This window comes from Pelodiscus sinensis, chromosome 19 (assembly GCF_052426305.1).
Source record: "Pelodiscus sinensis isolate ZL-2025 chromosome 19, ASM5242630v1, whole genome shotgun sequence".
In the NCBI taxonomy this organism is placed as follows: Eukaryota; Metazoa; Chordata; order Testudines; family Trionychidae; genus Pelodiscus; species Pelodiscus sinensis.
The window spans coordinates 31,924,835-31,943,686 of NC_143070.1; the positions used below are offsets into that span (position 1 = coordinate 31,924,835).

Sequence of the window (18,852 nt, forward strand, 5' to 3'; positions counted from 1 at the left end):
CAATGTAGACGTAGCTCAAGTGCGCTGCAGAGAAAGCCCTTGCGTGCTAAAGGGCCTCAGGGAGCCCAGAGCAGTGGGATCCCCTCAACACACACATACAGTCCCAGCCCCAAGCCTCCCCCACATCCCTAATCCTGTGCCCTGACTTCTCTATCCTCCCCCATCCTCACCCCTGCCCTGAGCCCCCCCCCCACTCACACACACCCCAAATCCCTGCCCTGAGCCGCCCACACTCCACTCTTGAATTTCTTACAGGTACTGTCCTATCACAACTCCCCCCTTCAACTTCCTGCCTCAAGGCTCCCCCCGCCCAAGGGGTGGTGCCTTAACAATTGTCTGCCCTGAGGATTCCCACTGGGCAATGAGATTGGCTGCTGTCATACGACAGGATCCTGGGCTAGTTGAGCAACTGGCGTGGCCCAGTCTGGTTGCTTTGATGCTCTGTTTGGCTGTTCTTGTCCCCTCTGGGCAATGGACAGTGGACCCCCCCCATCCTGAAGTGGACATAAAATGGCCTGTGAAAGGCTAATGTGGGTGAGCCTGGGTTTGGTTCCCAGTCAGGGCAATCAGTATCAACTTTCCCATGACAGCTGCCTAGTCATTGCGAGAGTGGCCTGGGCAGGTTCCTGCCACAGAGACACGTCCCAGAGCAGGACGGATGCTCAGACTGACACTGAGTGTTGCTCAGCGCTGGGGTGAGACAGGGAAGGATAAAGGGGGCTAACGGTGCCTGCAGCCTTTCAGAACAGCCCCTGGCCCCACCACCACATCCCAGCTCTTTCCTCTGCCCTCACTGGGCACTGCCTGGACTCAGGCCTCCCTGGTGCCAGCCTAAGGGCTCTGGGGAGACATGGAAGCTGTGTGGCTGGGCTGCTGCACAGTTTAGGGCAGAGGTGGGCAATGAGTTTTCATGGGGAACCACTCCCAGGGCTGCACTTTTCCATGCTATTAACGGGGGGAGGGGTTTGGGATGCAGGTTGGGTGCAGACAGGAGCATGGGGCAGAGGACAGGGGTGCAGGAATGGTTGCAGCGTGTTGGATTGTGACCTGGGGCAGAGAATTGGGGTGCAGGATCTTGGAGGGTGTGCATTCAGGGAGGCAGAGGGTTTGGTTTATGTGGGGTACCAGTGGGTTGAGGGAAGGGAAGGGCTGGGGTGCCAGAGGCAGGCTCTGGCTGGGAGACTTACCTGGCTCACTCCCAGCCAGCAGCCCAGCACATTTCACAGGCAGCCTGCCCTGCCCCCACACAGGCTGCAGGGGCCATGTGGGTCGGTGAATAGGAGCCTGAGTGGAGGGGGGGTGGTGCTTTACATGGCCAGAAACCAGCCAATGGGATTGTGCCGGGAGCAGGGACACTAACAGCGCCACTCAGCTCTCAAGGTTCGTCTACACAGTGCGCTTGTTTTTCAATAGCTTGTTTCAAATTAGCACGTCCACACTGCAGGGAAGCCTCAACTTAGAGCCCCCGCAGGCACTGGGGAGTAATTATTTCGACTGGCCCTGGGGAGGAGCTATTTTGAAATAGCTGCAGTGGAGCATCCACACTTCGGCTATTGCAAAATAGCTATTTCAGAAGAGGCGCTATCCCTCGGGCAATGGGGTTTGCAGATTTGGAACTAAGCCGTGGTGGCTTTTGAGTTGAATGAGGAGGAAGAGGGAGGGGCCACTGCAGGCACCTGGGCCTCTGCTTGCAAAAAAAAAAAAAAAGTAACCTACAGGTTACTGGAAAACATGGGTACCAATCCCACTACCTCTCACATGCTAAATGAGCACTATCACTTGAGCTAGTTCCTCACCTGTTTGCAGACTTAAGCTTTAGGAGACTCTAAGTCGAGGTAGAGCGTCCACTGGCGGCTTCTTGAGCAACAACTCTCCCCCTGACTGAAGACAGGGCCTAATGGTGCAATTAGTTATATGCAGACGCTAACAGCCCCACTGCTGGTAACTCACAGAGGCCCTTGTTGCCCTAGGAAGGGGTGTGGCCAAAATACAGGCCTCGCTGTGAGCAGGATTTGAACCTGCGCAGGGAAACCCCATTGGATTTCAAGTCCAACACCTTAACCACTTGGCCATCACAGCTGCAGGCAGGAGCAACCCAGGGAAACTGGTAAATAATCCCAGTGCGCAGGCCTAATGTCACCTACCACAGAATTCACACAGCAAACCATTGCAACAGCTGTGCAGAGGAGTCCCGGCTGTTTTGGTCTCAGGTTGCCTTGGAGGTGAGTTCTGCTTCAAGGTCTTCCCTCCTCCTTCTTGGTCTTCCTTTCCCTTTTCCTTCCTCTTCTCTTCTCCCCTTTTCTTCTTCTTGATGGTCTCCTTTTTGGACCCCAGTTTATATAGTGAAACTCAATACTGACACATGGCAGTGCCTTCAAACCTCACTGTCAGCAGTGGGGATATTTAAAAGGCTTTTACATTTGTATTCAGGATCTGTGCACCCCCTTATCCATCCCCCTCCCCGCTGGCTGATGCTCTCCCCCTACAAGACAGGCCACCACTTCTCTCCTGGCACCACCACCCTCCTGCCCTGCAATATCCCCCATAGTTCAGACCTACTGAACAGCTACAGGCCTTTCAACGGGGTTATAGAAAAAACACATTGTCACATAGGACCTTTTCAGGGAAGCAACATCAGGATCCATGAGCACAGACAAAGGAAGGTAAACACAACTGTGAAGGGACTCGAACCCTCAATCTTCTGATCCGAAGTCAGACGCCTTATCCATTAGGCCACACAGTCTTGACTTGCAGACAACTGGATTTCCTGCAATGTGTGGGTAGAGAAAAGTCTCCCTAGTCCAGTGGTCCCCAACGTTTTGGGGATGCTGGGTGCCTGGGGGCAGGACCGCTCACGCTCTGCGCCTCCAAGGGTGGGGCCGCTCATGGGCCACGTGCCTGGGGGCGGGGCCAAGCATGCGTCACGTGTCCGGGGCCAGCACCGGATTGTGCCGCGACCCCGGAGCCAGGGCCGGCACCAGCATGTGCCGTGACCCCAGGCAGGGGCTTTCCAGGCACCGTGTGCCTGGGGCCGGCATCGGCATGTGCTGTGACCCCGGGCAGGGGCTGCCCATGCTCCTGGGGCTGGCACTTGCCGCATGCCCAGGCCAGCCCAGATTGCTCTGCAGGCCACATAAATGGCCCAGCTGGCACCATGGCGCCTGCGGGCACCGCACTGGGGACCACTGCCCTAGTCCATCAGGTTTTATTATTTTCCTTGTTTGGGGATTTAGAAATCACGTCTGAGCTGGTGAATTATTCTTATTGTGTGTAACTAAGAATTGCAGCCCAGGGATTTTTCCTGAGTCTATGTTACTTCATGGCTATCTACCACCTAGGCTATCTCCATACTGCATCTCTCCTCCGCAAAACCTCATGCAAATGTAGCACAGATTAGCATATTGCCATGTTCAAATATTGGAATAAATTGCCAAGGGAGGTGGTGGAATCTCCCTCTCTGGAGATATTTAAGAACAGGTTAGATAGACATCTGTCAGGGATGGTGTAGACGGAGCTTGATCCTGCCTTGAGGGCGGGGGGCTGGACTCGATGACCTCTCGAGGTCCCTTCCAGTCCTATGATTCTATGATTCTATGTTCATTTGCATAATTAATTGGGGTCCGTTTTTGCACAAGAGGCTTTTGCACAAAAAGGAGCTGTGTAGACTGGGGATCTCCCTTCCTCCTGCTTCCCCTGGCTCTAGCCTGGCCCTGGGCCTCTTTCCTGTCAACCCCATGGGGCCGGGGAGATGCAGGGGCCATTCCAGAGTCTGGTTGGGGGCGGCGACCTGTCCATGCCGTGATGGGGGAGGGGAGAGTGTCACACGGCTTCTACTAGAGCTGATACTTAAGTAAAAACAAAACTTAAACAGGCAGTGGGAATGGGGCAGCTGGAGGGAGCCGGGAGAGCAGAGGCAGCCTGAGAGCTGAGAGCCCCAGGTGCCCCCCAAAAACATCAGCTGTTTGCCCCATGCTGCAAGGGGCAGCGCTCAGGGCTCTGAACTTTGCAACCTGAGTTCAACTGTCAGTGGGATTTTCCTAGGCTGGTTGTTGCAAAACCCTCCCGGCTTTAGGTTTCTTGTTCTCAGGCTGGTGAGAAGAGATTTTTGTGCCTTCTGCTGGGTGTCTAATGCCCACTGGGGCTCGGCCTCTCATCCATCTGGTTCAGATGAGCTGGAGCCATGAAACCTACCAGCCTGGCTAGAGACGCAGGGGGCTGAGTTTGTGTTTCTCGCTGCTTCCCCTAATGCCCTCAGGTCCGGTCCCAGCAGCTTCCAGACTCTGCCTATTGCCCCCTGGCCTCTGCTCACCCATCCATTGGGTGTGGAGCTATCGCCTTGGGCGTAGGAACAGTCTGGGAGAGCGAGCAGCACAAGTGAGAGGCAGGACCCAGATGCACTCGACCGGTTTGGTTCTTTTGGGTCTGCCCCTTCTGCACCCCTAGAGACACTGAAACAAAACAAGACCCAGGAGAAGAACCCAGCTAGTTTTCTTTTGCTGTGATGTGAATGGATCTAGCTCAGGCGTCCTTCTGCATGGGAAGCTCCCCTGTGCTCCTGGGTTCTTCTGCGATGCCACTCGCTTGGGGGAGCACAGGCCCTGACACTTGTAGATGGGCCAACATGGACAAACCAGCAGCACTCAGGCCCCCTTCCATAGCTCAGCTGGTAGAGCGGTGGACTGTCCTGCGTGCTTCGTAAGTGACCCTTAGGCTGCACTGCAATTGACGAAAAGTTTGTGGGTATGAGCTGCTAATCACATTTCTTGGGCTGCACAGGCCTTGAGACCCCTCCGAGGCTGGAGGGAAATGGGGAATGGCTGCACTTTGGAATTCAAAAGTGTTGTCTGGTACCATAAATTCCAGTGAGGATGGAGGGAAGGGCTGGTTCTTGGGGTTGGGGCTGGGAGTTGTTCTGAAAGGCTTCAGGTGCCATTAGATCGTTTTATCCCTCCCTGTCTCCTACCAGTGCTGAGCAACACTCAGGCTATGTCTGCCCTACACTGCTCTTCTGGGAAAAGCTACGCACATTTCAAAACGCAATTTGTGCAGCTTTTTCTTCTGCTTTTTTTTGGGGAGGGGGGAAGAGTCACACAAGGAAGGCAGCAGGCAGAGCCAGCCCAATGCACCAGCTTCCCAGGGCAGGGGAGGCCAAGGCACAAGCAGCTGCCTGCCCTAATTTATCTGGCTTCCCCAGGTTGGCACCATCAGCTGACATTACCCCCCCCCCCTCCGTCGTATGAGCGTTGGGCTCATCAACAGGCTGGTCAGCAGCAGCTGCAGTTACCTGGGCACTGCAATAAGAGAAGACCCTGTGTTTCTGGCTGGCTTTAAACCAGGGACCTTTTGCGTGTTAGGCAGACATGAGAACCACTACACCACAGAAACACATTTCAAGGGGTGGAACTTGTCTGACTGTTCTGTTTCTAGCTCTTTCTAACACCCTGGTCTGGAGGGGAGGGGGATGCTCCTTGTGAACACTCCACCTCTTGTTCTCAGGGAAGCACCTAATTTCCTCACCAGCCCCTTGAGATTTGTAGCTCAAAGCTGGAGCTGCTGTGGAAGGAGGTGAAGCTACAGAAGCTAACGGGGGACAATCAGCAGGCGGAGGGTTATTTTTTCTCCCCCCTGGGTTGATGTGGCTAGAACTGAGGAGAAGAAAATCCTCTTCCCTTCTCCTCAGAAGATGGAAATTGCAGTTGGTTCTCTCTCTGGTTCTACTAAAGCTGGACCCCAGGACTAGACTTTTTCTTTCTAAAACCCTGGTGAAAACTGAGAGCCAATTGCTCACAGCCTGAGAATGTGAGTTAAGGAAGGGCACCGCCCAGCATGGGGCTTGAACCCATGACCCTGCGATTAAAAGTCTCATGCTCTACCAACTGAGCTAGCCAGGCTGCCTGCAAAAAAGTTCCTAATATCCCATCTCAGTGTAACAGGAGCCAAGTGTTCTCCACTGCCTGACTCAAGGCTCTTTCTTGCCCCTAATGTGGGGTTCTGGTCTGTGGAGAGGTTTGAACTCGAACCCCACTCCCAACACACCCACTTCTTTCCCCACAAGGAACGGCCCCATTTCCATCTCTCCAGGGACTGGTCCGTTCTCTGCAAAATGCTCAACCTGTTTCATTTTCTGCAGGAACGAGTGGGATCCATGCGCCCTGTTCCCCAGTGAGAGGTATGTGTCCTCTTCCCCCCTTTCCACAGACACAGCAGGCCAGGGGGCTATGAGCCTCTAGAGGCCCCTTCCTACTTGGCCTCCCACAAAGCTGGGGTGAAAAGCTGCTAGACCCCAGCCCTCCTGGGCCAAGCCATGGCAGAGGTAGCAGGATTCACTCCCATCTTCTCCTGCCTGTGCCCTGGTATCCCCCAGGTGTCCATGTTGTTCACTTACCTCTGGGCTTTGGGCACCTGCCCCATCAAACCTAGTTTAAAGCCTCCTCACTAGGTTAGCCAGTCTGCACCCAAATACTCTTCCCTTCCTCGACAGGTGAACCCCAGCGCTGCTGAGCAGCCCTTCCTGCAACAGCATCCCATGGGCAAGGAAGCCAAAGCCCCCTGCCCACTGAGCTGTAGCTTTCTGTGCCCAGGGGGCCAGACACCACCTGGGCTCGATGGCTGGAGGGAAGTGGGGAACGGCTGCACTTTGGGAGTCAAAAGTGTTGTCTGGAAACATAAAGAGCCATTTTAAAGATACTTTGGAGGAGGGCACCACGGCTTAGCTGGCTAAAGCACTTGCCTCCTAAACAGGAGATCCTGGGTTCAAGTCCCAGTGGTGCCTCGTTGTGACCTTTGCTCACTTTTACTTATCCCCTTCTGGGACACAGAAGAGACCTCCCATGGCCACCCATGGAACTGCTGGTTCAGGAAAAGGCTGATTGGGGAGGGGTATTGGGAAGAAGGAAACCACAAGCCTGGAGCCCCTGCAGAGGCTGCTGGTACTGGCAAGGCAGGGCTCTGACTGCAATTGCTGGGACAAGAGAGCCAGCACCACACACCCTTGTGATTCCCTCTGGGGGTCAGGTCAGGGCCTAGAGAGACTGAGGGAGCAACCACTGCAGCTCCTACAGCCATGGAGAGTCAGGGTCTGTGGGCATCAGGTGCTTCTCACCTGTTGTTTCCTTCTTCCCAACACCCCTCCCCAATCAGCCTTTTCCTGAGCCAGCAGTTCCATGGGTGGCCAGGGGAGGTCTCTTCTGTGTCCCAGAAGGGCATCAGTAAAAGTGAGCAAAGGTTACAGCAACACACCACTGGGACTTGAACCCAAGATCCACTGTTTATAAGACAGGTACTTTAGCCAGCTAAGCCATGGTGCCCTCCTTGGAAAGGGCTTTGAAACTGTTCTACTTTATGGTGCCAGACACCCCCTTCCCATTCCAAAGTGCAGCCGTTCCCCATTCCCCTCCAGCTCTTGCCATGACTCAAGGCCTGCGCAGCCCAAGACATTTGATCCAAAACAGAACTGGATAATTTAAGGCAGGGAAGGTCAATCAATGGCATTTAACCAGGATGGACAGGGCAGGTGTCCCTAGCTGGTGTATTCTAGAAGCTGGGAATGGGCGACAGGAGGGATCATTTAACAATTGTCTGTCCGGAGGATTCCCACTGGGCAATGGAATTGGCTGCTGTCATGAGACAGGATCCTGGGCTAGTTGGGCAACTGGCATGGCCCCGTCTGGCTGTTCTGATGTTCTGTTTGGTTTCTGTTCTTGTCCCCTCTGGCCAATGGAAAATGGACCCATGTCCTGAAGGGGACAGAAAGTGGCCTGTGAAAGGCAAGGGTGGTTAAGGAGAGACCTATGTTCACATGTCCCTGATGGTCTAGTGGTTAGGATTCAGCATTTTCACTGCTGAGGCCTGGGTTCAATTCCCAGTCAGGGAAACCAGCCTTATCTGTATTAATGAAACCTGCCAAGTCTTTTCCATCACAGGGAGGGCCAGTGGGTTGAGGGGAGGGAGGGGCTGGGGTGCCAGAGGCAGGCTCTGGCTGGGAGACACTCCCAGCAGCCAAGCACATTTCTCAGGCAGCCCCTTCCCTGCGCAGGGGGTACAGGTCACAGGCGTGGGTGAATAAGAGCTTGTGGGGACTGGCCAGGGCTTCAAGCAGGCAGCTCCCATTGGCCACAAACAAGCCTGGAGCAGGGACCAGGCCTGAAGCCTTTTCCTCTACAGCTGAGAGACACAAAGGGCCCAGCAGCCCCTTCTCTCAGCTGTGCGTGGGGGCAGGGCGAGCAGGGAATCTGCCTGAGGCTTCTTGCTGCCATGTTGGGTGGCTTCATGGGCTGGATCCAGCCCGCTGGCCTGTATTGCCCAGGCTTGGCTCTGGGCTGCGGGGGAGGGGCACTGTGGAAAGGCCAGTCTGGCCTTCCTGGACAGGGCATGACGACATGCGGCAAAACATCCTGGACAGAGAATTACAGGCCACACAGGCCTTTTACCACAGCCAAAGTAGCTCAGTTGGGTGAGCATTAGACTGAAGATCTAAAAGTCCCTGGTTCAATTCCAGGCTTTGGCATGCTCCAATAGGGGCTAATTACTTCAAGTTGATGGTTTTGCTTAGAGCTGTTATCACAACCTGCACTGCAGGAGAAAAGGGGAGATGAGCTGCATCCTGGGGCTCTTCCTGCTTTCTCTTGGCCCTGGGTCTCTATGCTGCCACAGGGCAGGTACAAGGGCTACAGTTGGGGGGAATCAGGTGACACCACAAAAAACACTCCCTGTTGGCAGTGCTGGAACATGGCACCACATGAGCATGTTGCTAGCACCCATGTCTCCTCCCCTCAGGGCCACTAGAGACATCCAGCAGCTCTCTCCTTGCACCCTGGGGTTGTCTGTCTGGGCCATGCACTCACACACACTGGCCCCTTCCTTTCTAGGACATGGCTCCTGTTGTTCCTTCCTTTACACAGCCTGGGAGTTGGGCTTATCCCAAGCAGCAGGGGCTGTGTTTACCTGGGGAGCCACAAATAGGAGCAGAACCCCCGTTCCCACTTTCTGCTTGGCTTTGAACCAGGAGCCTTTTGCACATTAAGCAAACACGATAACCACTACCCCACAGAAACATGCTTGTCAGTTTTTTTCAGTACATAAACTTGGACAAATATTCTGTTACTAATTCTTTGCCCAAGGCAGAGCAAGAGCAGGGAACAAGACCCCCCCCCCCCCCCAATACTTCTCTAGACCCTTTGCTCCCAACATGGGGGGGGGTGGGGCTGTGTGCCTCAGGAGGAGTGACCCACATCATGTCCCCAACATTTCTGCCCTTCATGGATGGACCTTTGGGGGCAGGCCCAGACGCTCCATCCTCTCACTCAACTCCTGTCACACACTGGAGCAGGGCAGCCCCCAGGGGTAGGGCTGAGCCATGGGGTGCTGGGCAAGGGGCAGAGGCTGCAGGAGCTGAGCGTTTCCCTAGAGTCCAGGGACCCATAAGGAGGCACCGTGCTCTGTGTCTCTCTCGGAAGGCGCAGCAAGGGATTGACTGGGGACAGGGAGAGTGGCCCAGGGGTTGTACAGCTTTTTGCCCTGGTTAGGGCGTGGCCAAAACACAGGCCTCGCTGAGAGCAGGATTTGAACCTGCGCAAGGAAACGCTATTGGATTTCAAGTCCAATGCCTTAACCACTCAGCCACCACAGCTGTGAAGTCAGTGATGCCCCAGGATCAGGGACAGTGGTAAATAATCCCAGTGCCCAGGCCTGACCTCACCCGCCCCACAGAATTCACACAGCAAAAATGGCTCCAGAACAGGGCAAGCTTGGGGGCTCATTGCTGGGCCCTGGGGTGAAGCATTAAACCAGCCCCCTCCTGCGGGGCCTGTGAGTGTTGCTGTCCCTGCTGTACAGACAGGGCCATGGAGACAGGGAGAGGTTCACTGAATGGGCCAAGGTCACCCAGCGAGTTAGAGCCCAGCTCTGCCCCCAGCTCCCTGCCCCGCCCACCGACGTGTTGACTCCCTCGCTGCCAGGGGGCTGTTTGCATTGGCCTCTTTTGCTGTCTTTTTTGCTGTGAGACATTGGGACAGTTGGCCAGGGCGTCCCACAGTTGCCATCTCCCTCTGTGCAGGTGCTGTCCAGAGCCCCGACTAGCAAACGCTGACACTGCTGTTAGGTCCAGACCAGAGGGGAGTGTTTAAGGGTTATTTCGGAAGAAGGGTTTTCTCCCCAAATAACTGCATCTAAACGGTGTTTCTTATTTCATAATAAAGTATTTTGAAACAGCACCCGGACACGATTATGCAAATGTAGCACGGGATATTTAAATCCCGGTTTCATTTACAATTTTGAATGTCTCCATTTGCATCCCTCTCCTGAAGGAGACTGCAAGTGTCAACATGTCCTGGGTGTTGCAACCTCCCAGTACTCACCTGATGTTCCCTCCCCGCTGCCTGAAGACGTTTGGGAGTCCTCCTGCATCCCCTGGAGCTGCAGGTCATCACTGTTGTCATCCTGAAGCTGCAGCCGCTGCTTCCCAGGTGTCTCCATCCCAGACTCCACAACTCTCCCTGGAGACAGGGGCTCCCCACACCCCGGGATTCGGTCCAGTTCCTCACAGTATGCACAGTGCTGCGGTGCTTCCCCAGAGCGGGACCTGCCCTCACGGGTCCTCACGTACCCCTCCCGCAATTCATTGACCTTGGGTCTGACTTGGTCTAGGATGCAGGACGGGGGACGTGGCCTTTCTGTGCAAGGCCATCAGCCATTGGGCCATATGTTAGATAATTTCATGGAGGTTAGGTCCATAAAAGGCTATTAGCCAGGGGATAAAATGGTGTCTCTGGCCTCTGTTTGTCAGAGGCTGCAGACGGATGGCAGGAGACAAATCGCTTGATCATTGTCTTCGGTCCACCCCCTCTGGGGCACCTGGTGCTGGCCACTGTCGGCAGACAGGACACTGGGCTAGACGGACCTTTGATCTGACCCAGTATGGCTGTTCTTATGTTTTTATGTTTATAAATGTTGCATTCGTCCACCTGGACTGCCGGGCCTGCAGAGACTCCCCCTCGGATCACAGCTCCAAGAGGGTCTTTATCTCTGGCCCAGACACTGACAGTGCCTGGTGTTTGCTACCCCCTGCTTGGTCCTGTGATGTGTCCTGAAGAGGTCTCTGGGGGCTTGTGCCTGTGACATGGCTCTCCAAAAGGAAGACGTGCTCGATCTTAGGGAAAGGACCCAGAAACAACACTTTACGGCAAAAAACACAAGGACGGCTCTTGGTCCGCATCCCTGGGCCACACAGAGTATCCAGAAGTCACTTCCCCACCTCTCCCTTGGCTGCTCTAGAGCTTAGCCCAAAGTCTGATAAACTCTACTCTCCCACCCAACAACCTCTGGGACTCCTCTCCTGCCCAGCTCCTCACACCATAGAGAGTGCAGGGCAGCCACTACCCCAGCGTCACCACTTCTGGTGTCTGCCTAATAGCCAAGAAGTTCTGCTTTACCCAAACCACACAGGCACCCTCTCGCCTCTGGCTAGCCTCATGGCAGATGTAGGATTTCCTAACTAAATTTCCCAGTAACTTTGCAGGCAGGCATTGGTGGTATAGTGGTGAGCATAGCTGCCTTCCAAGCAGTTGACCTGGGTTCGATTCCCAGCCAATGCAATGTAAAGAGGGAGCATCAAAGCTCCTTGCTGCGCTTTTATTTGAACCCTGAAAAAACAGGCACAAATGGGTCCTGCAGCTGAGGGCTGCCTCTCACCCCTCTTCATCCTCTCAGAGAGCGTGCACAGTAATGCGGTTCCTCCCTCACATACCCCTCCTGCAATTCCTTGACCTTGGTAGGATGCAGGGGTAGGAGGGAGATGACCTTTCTTTTAGCCCCTGGGTCTGTGCAGGCTGGAGCCTCCTCTTACCAGTTTTCTGGCCTATTTCCTGAAAAGCTCACAGTCTTTTGCCTATTTCTGTTTCCCTGTCCATAGCAGGCAGCTAAAGGAGGGAGACAGGGGTAGAACAGTCACCACAGCAAACATATCTATGGCCAGCACAGGGCTTGAACCCAAGACCTTGGCATTATTAGCTTCATGCACTAACCAACTTTACCAGCCAGCCAAGCAAAACACAGCTCACAAATAGCCCTTTTAGAAAGGCGTGTCCAGCAGATGAAGGGCTGTCTCTGCAGCTGCCAATGGCTCTTCTCTGACAGGGCCACTAGTGACTCACTGTGACGTGGGCTGAGGGCAAAGAGACCCAGGGCAAAGAGGCAGCTGGAATCTCTTGCTATCAGCATCTTACCTCCCAGCTTCTGACCTGTCAGCAGCAGCCACAGCCCCTTTCAGGCCCTGGGTCAGCCCAGCAGTTCCATGGGTGGCCAGGGGAGGCCTCTTCTGTGTCCCAGAAGGACCTGGGAAAATGTGAGCAAAGGAAGCAACAAGGCACCACTGGGAGTTGAACCCAGGCTCTTCTGTTTAGACAGAGCAAGTTAAGCCATGGTGCCCCCCTCAAGCTGTTGGGTGAAACTGCTCTATGGTCCCAGACAACACCTTTGACTCCCAAAGTGCAGCAATTTCCTTCCAGCCCTGGCTGTGTCTGCGGATGAGCTGCACAAAGGAAGATACAAGATCCCTTCTGGGGTCTTTGCCGGATGAACATGCCTGAGGAAAGACACTGGAAGCGCAACAGACACACAAAAGGGGACGTGGGACAGTTTGAGTCACACACACGGCAGGTGGCGCAGCTCAGCCAGGGACCTTATCCACTCACAGAGCTTCACAGCTTCTCCACCCCCCAAGCCCCACCAGGGAAACTGCCCCATGGGCCTCGCCCGCACCATGCTCAGGGCCTGGGGATTTTCTGTCAGTTTGCCAGACCAAATAACTAACCACCCCACTGCTCTGGAGTCTCTGCCTCTCATGGGCCTTCTCATCCTCAGGCTCCGCTTTGTCTCCAGGCAGACCCTGCTACAGCCACCTCTTGCTGTCTGTCACTCCTGGGCCTTCTAGAGCAAAATGTGCCTCTTCATTCTGACTTTGAATACCTGGGGTTTTAGCAACCAGATCTGCACCTAACACAAGCTAGTGAGGAGTCTGGACAGCTTCTGCGGCGAGGGAGACAGTAACTGCAGGGCATCCTTGCCAACTATTTCAGAGAGCAAAGGAATGCAAACTATTTGTTAGTGAACAACAAGGAAACTGTCACCACAAGTGGGACTTGAACCCACGATCCCTGGTTTAGGAGGCCAGTGCCTTGTCCATTAGGCCACACAAAAAAGCCTGCCAGGGAAAGAAATTCACCTTTCTAAATGGCCCTTCTTCAACTTTTAGCTCCTAATGAATCCCCTTTGAAGAAGCCAGATACACAGGAAGGGCTGATCACACCCCTCTGAAAATCAGCTTTCCATGGGTATCTGTAGCTGGCTCCAAGTCATGGGTCTTGACATCTCGTCTCCCTCCTGAATCCAGGGAAGTGTCTCCCACCGCTGCAGCCTCCTGATGCTCTATGGCCCTGTCTGTACAGCAGAGGGAGCAACACTCACAGCCCCACAGGAGGGCCCCTGGCAGCCTCTGATGTTCCCTGTTTGAGCCCCAGAACCAGCCCTGAGTGACGGGGGGAGGGGGAGCAGCTCACACATGCCAAGGGGCTGGCCAGGGGCAGGACATGAGCCTGCCAGGCAGCAGTGACATCACAAGGAACTTTTACAGCACCTCAGCTTATTGGCTGGGAGGCAGTGACCTCACAGAGCAACCATGGCAACAGCCAGGTGGGACAGGGGCAATCTCAGAGACCCCCATGGCCTGGCTGCCTGGAATCTCCTTTGTGAGGTTTCCCCTTGAACTCACCTCCAAGGCAGCCTCAGACCAGAGCACCCAGGACCCCTCTGCGTGACTGCTAAAATGGTTTGCAGTGTGAATTCTGTGGGTCAGGTGACATCAGGCCTGGGCACTGAGATTATTTACCAGTTTCCCTGGCCTACTGTTACTTAGAGCTGTGATGGCCGAGTGGTTAAGATGTTGGACTAGAAATCCAATAGGGTTTCCCTGTGCAGGTTCAAATCCTGCTCACAGTGAGGTCTGTGTTTTGGCCACAAGCCTTTCTAGAGCAACATGGTATCCAAACCCTGAGAAGAACGTGGCCTGTCCCATCAGAAAGGACACCTGGGGCTCGTCTACACTGGCCCCTTTTCCGAAAAGGGGCATGCTAATTTTACAGGTCGTAATAGGGAAATCCGCGGGGGATTTAAATATCCCCCGCGGCATTTAAATAAAAATGTCTGCCGCTTTTTTTCGGCTTTTAGAAAAGCCAGAAAAGAGCGTCTACACTGGCCCCGATCCTCCGGAAAAAAGCCCTTTTCCGGAGGATCTCTTATTCCTACTTCAAACTTTTTCTGGAATAAGTGGCCAGTGTGGACACAGCCCCAGGCTACGTCTAGACTGGCATGATTTTCCAGAAATGCTTTTAACGGAAAAGTTTTCTGTTAAAAGCATTTTCGGAAAAGCGTGTCTAGATTGGCAGGTTGCTTTTCCACAAAAGCATTTTTCGCGGAAAAGTGTCTGTGGCCAATCTAGACGCGTTTTTCCGCAAAAAAACCCCGATCGCCATTTTCGCAGTCGGGGCTTTTTTGCGGAAAACAAATCTCTGCTGTCTACACTGGCCCTTTTGCGCAATAGTTTTTCGGAAAAAATTTTTTGCCCAAAAGGGAGCAGCATAATATTTCTGCAAAAACACTGACAATCTTACATGAGATCGTCAGTGCTTTTGTGGAAATTCAAGCAGCCAGTGTAGACAGCTGGCAAGTTTTTCCGGAAAAGTGGCTGATTTTCCAGAAAAACTGGCCAGTCTAGACACAGCCCCAGGCACTAACACTGGATGCAAAGAAGCAAGTGTAATGGGGGTGTAGCTCAGTGGTAAAGTGTTTGACTATAGGCAAAAGGGTCCCTGTTTCAACTCCAAGTGCCCCCTGAAAGCTTTATCAACTTCTTTGAAACCTTTGCATCTCCAGTTGTATCTCACTCTGCATTTCTGATGTGCAGAGATTACTACAAACCCCTGGGCTGTGTCTACGCTGGGTCACTTATTCCGGAAAAGCAGCCGCTTTTCCAGAATAACTTGCCAGCTGTCTACACTGGCCGCTTGCTTTTCCGGAAAAGCAATGACGTTCTAATGTAAAATCGTCAGTGTTTTTCCGGAAAAACTATGCTGCTCCCATTCGGGCAAAAGTCCTTTTCCGGAAAAACTGTTCTGGAAAAGGGCCAGTGTAGACAGCCCAGTAGTCTTTTCCGCAAAAGAGCCCCGATTGCGAAAATGACAATCGGGGCTTTTTTGCAGAAAAGCGCGTCTACATTGGACACGGACGCTTTTTCGGAAAAAGTGCTTTTCCAGAAAAGCATTCTGCCAATGTAGACGCGCTTTTTCCAGAAATACTTATAACGGAAAACTGTTCCGTTTTAAGCATTTCCGGAAAAGGGTGACAGTGTAGACGTAGCCCCAGTAATCTGTTTCCCGGCAGCCGCTGAGTTGGGGCCTACGCCGGATGATGTTGCGAAGGCCGAGATACTGAGGCAGTGTGATAAAATGCATCCCCTCCCCCCCGTACTCAAGGAGCTGACTGGGGTGACATCTGAGATATGGAGGATTATTTCAGAAAACTCGCGGCATGTGGGAGAGATTCCCGAAGAGGGGGAAGGGGCAACCTATCAAAAGGGTATATCTGCTGTCTTCAGGAAAGCTGTGGGTACCGTCTCATGTGACTTGCGCACGAATGCGCTCGCTAGCCAAATGCAAGCTAGACGGAGCTACCGTCAGGGTGCTGCTAAAGGGTCAGAGATACCGTTCCCAGGGAATAGTTATCGCCATAGTGCCCAGCCTCGCTGGAAGAGTGTAATGAGCGGGGGTCCAGCAGGGATTCCTTGTGGGCCCGGTTCCCTTCCTCGGCCATTCGGATGGGCGGCGTAGAGAGTACGCTTATCAAGACTGCGGAGGACCCCGAGCTGGGAGGGGTTGCAGGTGCTGTGGAGGACAGGTTCCTCGCAATTCGGAATGATCTGGACAAAGCAGAGAAATGGTTTGGAGAGACTACGATGAAGTTCAATAAGGCCAAATGCAAAGGACTCCGCTTACGAATGATCGATCCGTTGCTTGCGCCCGCGTGCACGGTGGCAGAGAGAGAGAGACAGAGAGAGAGAGAGAGAGAATGGGAAACGGCTGTCTAGGAAGGAATACTGTGGACAAGAATCGGCACAGCAGGGGAGAGGGCCAGGGAGAGGCTGGCTGTCACAGCGGACAACGAGGTAAACGGGAGTTGAGAGCGGTAAACGGGTTGCCAGAGCAGCGAACATCGTTCTGGGGCGCGTTAGCGGAAGCAGCAACGTCGTGCGCAAGACAGGAAAAGTAATTCTTCCGCTTTACACAGTGAGGATTAGGCCTAGCTGGAGCATCGTGCCCTGTGGGTGGGAAGGGAGGCAGACTCATACAAATCGGAGACAGGGAATGCAGAAAAATGCAAGAGAAACTGACTGTGCAGGGTGTAGAAGATTGGAAGGGAGTCTGCTAGAGGGGAGCTGCTAAGAATTTTCAGGGCCATAAAAGACTGCTAGGCAGAGAAGAGAGAACTTCTGGTTCTTCTGAAGCTCGGGGGGGGGGGGGGGGGGAGGAGGCCAGGACGAGAAGCAAGGGGCTGGGGCTGCAGCGAGGGCCAGCAGGCCATTAGGGGAAACTTCCTGTAAGGCAAGCAGGGTGGCTGAAGAGGGGCATTAATGGCCTAGGAAAGCAATGTGCTTTCCAGGAGATGGCAGAAGAAGCAGAAAAAAGAGCCCCCCCAGGGAACAGCCAAGCCTTAGCACAGAACAGGGACCGAGCAGAGAAAAATGCAAAAAACTAGCAATGCTCGCCACAGAGAGAAAAAAGAACAAGAACAAAAGCAGTAACATTTCTTCTCTGTTTCTCTTGGTCATCTGTCAGTCTATTTTTCACAGCATGCGCCAGGGGAAAGCATGAACACAGTCCCCCACTACCACAAATTATGCAGTCAAGTTTCCCACATTTGGGGAAATCACAGGGGTCAGCACACCCGCAGTGCAATGGATGAGCCTCACTCTGGGAAAACCACCTTCATGATCATGGTATCTCCCCTGCCAGGTAAGTATGAGTTCCACTTGCACAACCACCGCCTGCCCCCCACCGCCCAAAGCCTCTCACATCACAGGGGACGCCGCCTCGCGCACCCACACCGCCGCGCCCCAAACACTCCCCTACTGCCCGCACCCCCCCCCAAGCCGCCCCCGACACCCACACCGAGGCCCGCTTGCCCAAGGCGGGCCCCGCTCGCCAGCCCGCTCCCGCTCCCACAAGCCTCCGCTCGCGCCCACATCTGCATACGTACTCATGCCCCTCCGCCTCTCCCCCCGGGACACACCCCTGCCTGCCTGTCTTCCCCGGGCCCGGAGCTCTCTCTCCTCTCCGGCCTGAGCCCCGCTTTGGCGGCGCTGCTGCACCCCGACTCCCGACCCCACCAGCACTCTCCCCGGCTGCGGCCCGCACACCCAGCAGGAGCTGGCTCGGACAGGAGCCGCCACTCAGAAGGCACCGGGTCTGTGCGGCTTCCGCTCTCGCCCCGACACCCCCGGTCCAACTGGGCCTGTCACCCTCCGTAGCTGGGCGCATCCGGGCTGTGTCTACACTGGCCACTTATTCCGGAAAATCAGCCACTTTTCCGGAATAACTTGCCAGCTGTCTACACTGGCCCCTTGAATTTCCGGAAAAGCGCTGATGATCTACTGTAAGAAATCAGCCACTTTACCGGAAATACTATGCTGCTCCCGTTCGGGCAAAAGTCCTTTTTCCGGAAAACTGTTCCGGAAAAGGGCCACTGTAGACAGCACAGTAGTGTTTTCTGCAAAAAAGCCCCGATCGCGAAAATGGCGATTGGGGCTTTTTTGCGGAAAAGCAAGTCTAGATTGGCACGGACGCTTTTCCACAAAAAGTGCTTTTGGGGAAAAGTGTCTGTGCCAATCTAGATGCTCTGTTCCAAAAATGCCTTTAACAGAAAACTTTTCCATTAAAAGCATTCCGGAAAATCATGCCAGTCTAGATGTCGCCCCTCTTGTTAGCACTACATAGTTCTATTTTTTGTTTTAGCTGAACTAGACTAACACAACTACTACTATTAAAAAGGTAGCACATCATAAGATACAACATTTTCAAATAAACACAGGCATCTACAGGCCTCACTACAAAAACTAATAGTTCAGTTCTGTTTTTTCACACCATTAGGCAGCTTCATCAGAATGAAGCCTCAAAAAATTGAGTATAAACTCTTAAATGTTCCTCTCCACGGAAATCTTTAGTAAAAGGCGAAAGATTTATACAATCTGAAGAGAAACCAGAGTATACCGCAGTTGCTGCAGAGGCGCTGCCAGAAAAACGGCGTCTGTTTCTCAACTCACGGTGGCTACACCGGACCGTCTGCAAATCCCCACCCCTTCTGCAGCCTGTTGCTCTGCCGTGCTGATAGCCCGAGTTTTGCGTGGGAGCCAGGGGCTTTAGGAGCAAACTCTGCCCCATGGACGCGGGTTGTGAATCACTGTGCCCAATGCATCGTGGGTACGTAAATGAGCACCCCTGGGTACACCCGAGCGTGCGGAGGAGCCCAGATCTCCAAGCTGCGGCTGCAGCCCCTAGCTCGCTGCCACGGGCCGGGCTGGGCAGCTGCTGCTGGTCCCACCGCTGTTCCGGGCGCAGGCCTCGTGCTGGTTCCCCGCGGGCCCTTGGGCCAGTAGCTTGGGGGTGCCGGGCTCCGCACTTCCCTCGGGAGGGGCAGGTGGGCTTGGGGCTCTGATCGCTGCTGCATGTAAGGGCTGGGGCACGAGCCGCTGAACTGCCCCGGGGGAGGGCGGGTCAGCCACGGAGCCTACAGAGGATCCAGCCCGCC

General features: G+C 54.2%; 10 non-coding genes across 10 annotated transcripts; 5 read left to right on the forward strand and 5 right to left on the reverse strand.

Annotated features, from left to right (window-relative positions):
* Positions 1-1,997: 1,997 nt before the first annotated feature.
* On the reverse strand, positions 1,998-2,079 carry TRNAS-UGA (transfer RNA serine (anticodon UGA)). Its single transcript has one exon. It is a non-coding gene; the product is annotated as a tRNA-Ser (tRNA).
* A 591-nt stretch (positions 2,080-2,670) lies between these two features.
* On the reverse strand, positions 2,671-2,743 carry TRNAR-UCG (transfer RNA arginine (anticodon UCG)). Its single transcript has one exon. It is a non-coding gene; the product is annotated as a tRNA-Arg (tRNA).
* A 3,955-nt stretch (positions 2,744-6,698) lies between these two features.
* On the forward strand, positions 6,699-6,772 carry TRNAR-CCU (transfer RNA arginine (anticodon CCU)). Its single transcript has one exon. It is a non-coding gene; the product is annotated as a tRNA-Arg (tRNA).
* A 1,029-nt stretch (positions 6,773-7,801) lies between these two features.
* Positions 7,802-7,873, forward strand: TRNAE-UUC (transfer RNA glutamic acid (anticodon UUC)). The gene has a single exon. It is a non-coding gene; the product is annotated as a tRNA-Glu (tRNA).
* Positions 7,874-8,433: 560 nt separating this feature from the next.
* TRNAF-GAA (transfer RNA phenylalanine (anticodon GAA)) lies at positions 8,434-8,506 on the forward strand. The gene has a single exon. It is a non-coding gene; the product is annotated as a tRNA-Phe (tRNA).
* Positions 8,507-9,546: 1,040 nt separating this feature from the next.
* Positions 9,547-9,628, reverse strand: TRNAS-UGA (transfer RNA serine (anticodon UGA)). The gene has a single exon. It is a non-coding gene; the product is annotated as a tRNA-Ser (tRNA).
* A 1,891-nt stretch (positions 9,629-11,519) lies between these two features.
* On the forward strand, positions 11,520-11,591 carry TRNAG-UCC (transfer RNA glycine (anticodon UCC)). The gene has a single exon. It is a non-coding gene; the product is annotated as a tRNA-Gly (tRNA).
* Positions 11,592-13,910: 2,319 nt separating this feature from the next.
* Positions 13,911-13,992, forward strand: TRNAS-AGA (transfer RNA serine (anticodon AGA)). Its single transcript has one exon. It is a non-coding gene; the product is annotated as a tRNA-Ser (tRNA).
* A 2,912-nt stretch (positions 13,993-16,904) lies between these two features.
* On the reverse strand, positions 16,905-17,068 carry LOC112546065 (U1 spliceosomal RNA). The gene has a single exon (XR_003089692.3). It is a non-coding gene; the product is annotated as a U1 spliceosomal RNA (small nuclear RNA).
* A 1,128-nt stretch (positions 17,069-18,196) lies between these two features.
* Positions 18,197-18,312, reverse strand: LOC149523021 (U5 spliceosomal RNA). The gene has a single exon (XR_016347500.1). It is a non-coding gene; the product is annotated as a U5 spliceosomal RNA (small nuclear RNA).
* Positions 18,313-18,852: the final 540 nt, after the last annotated feature.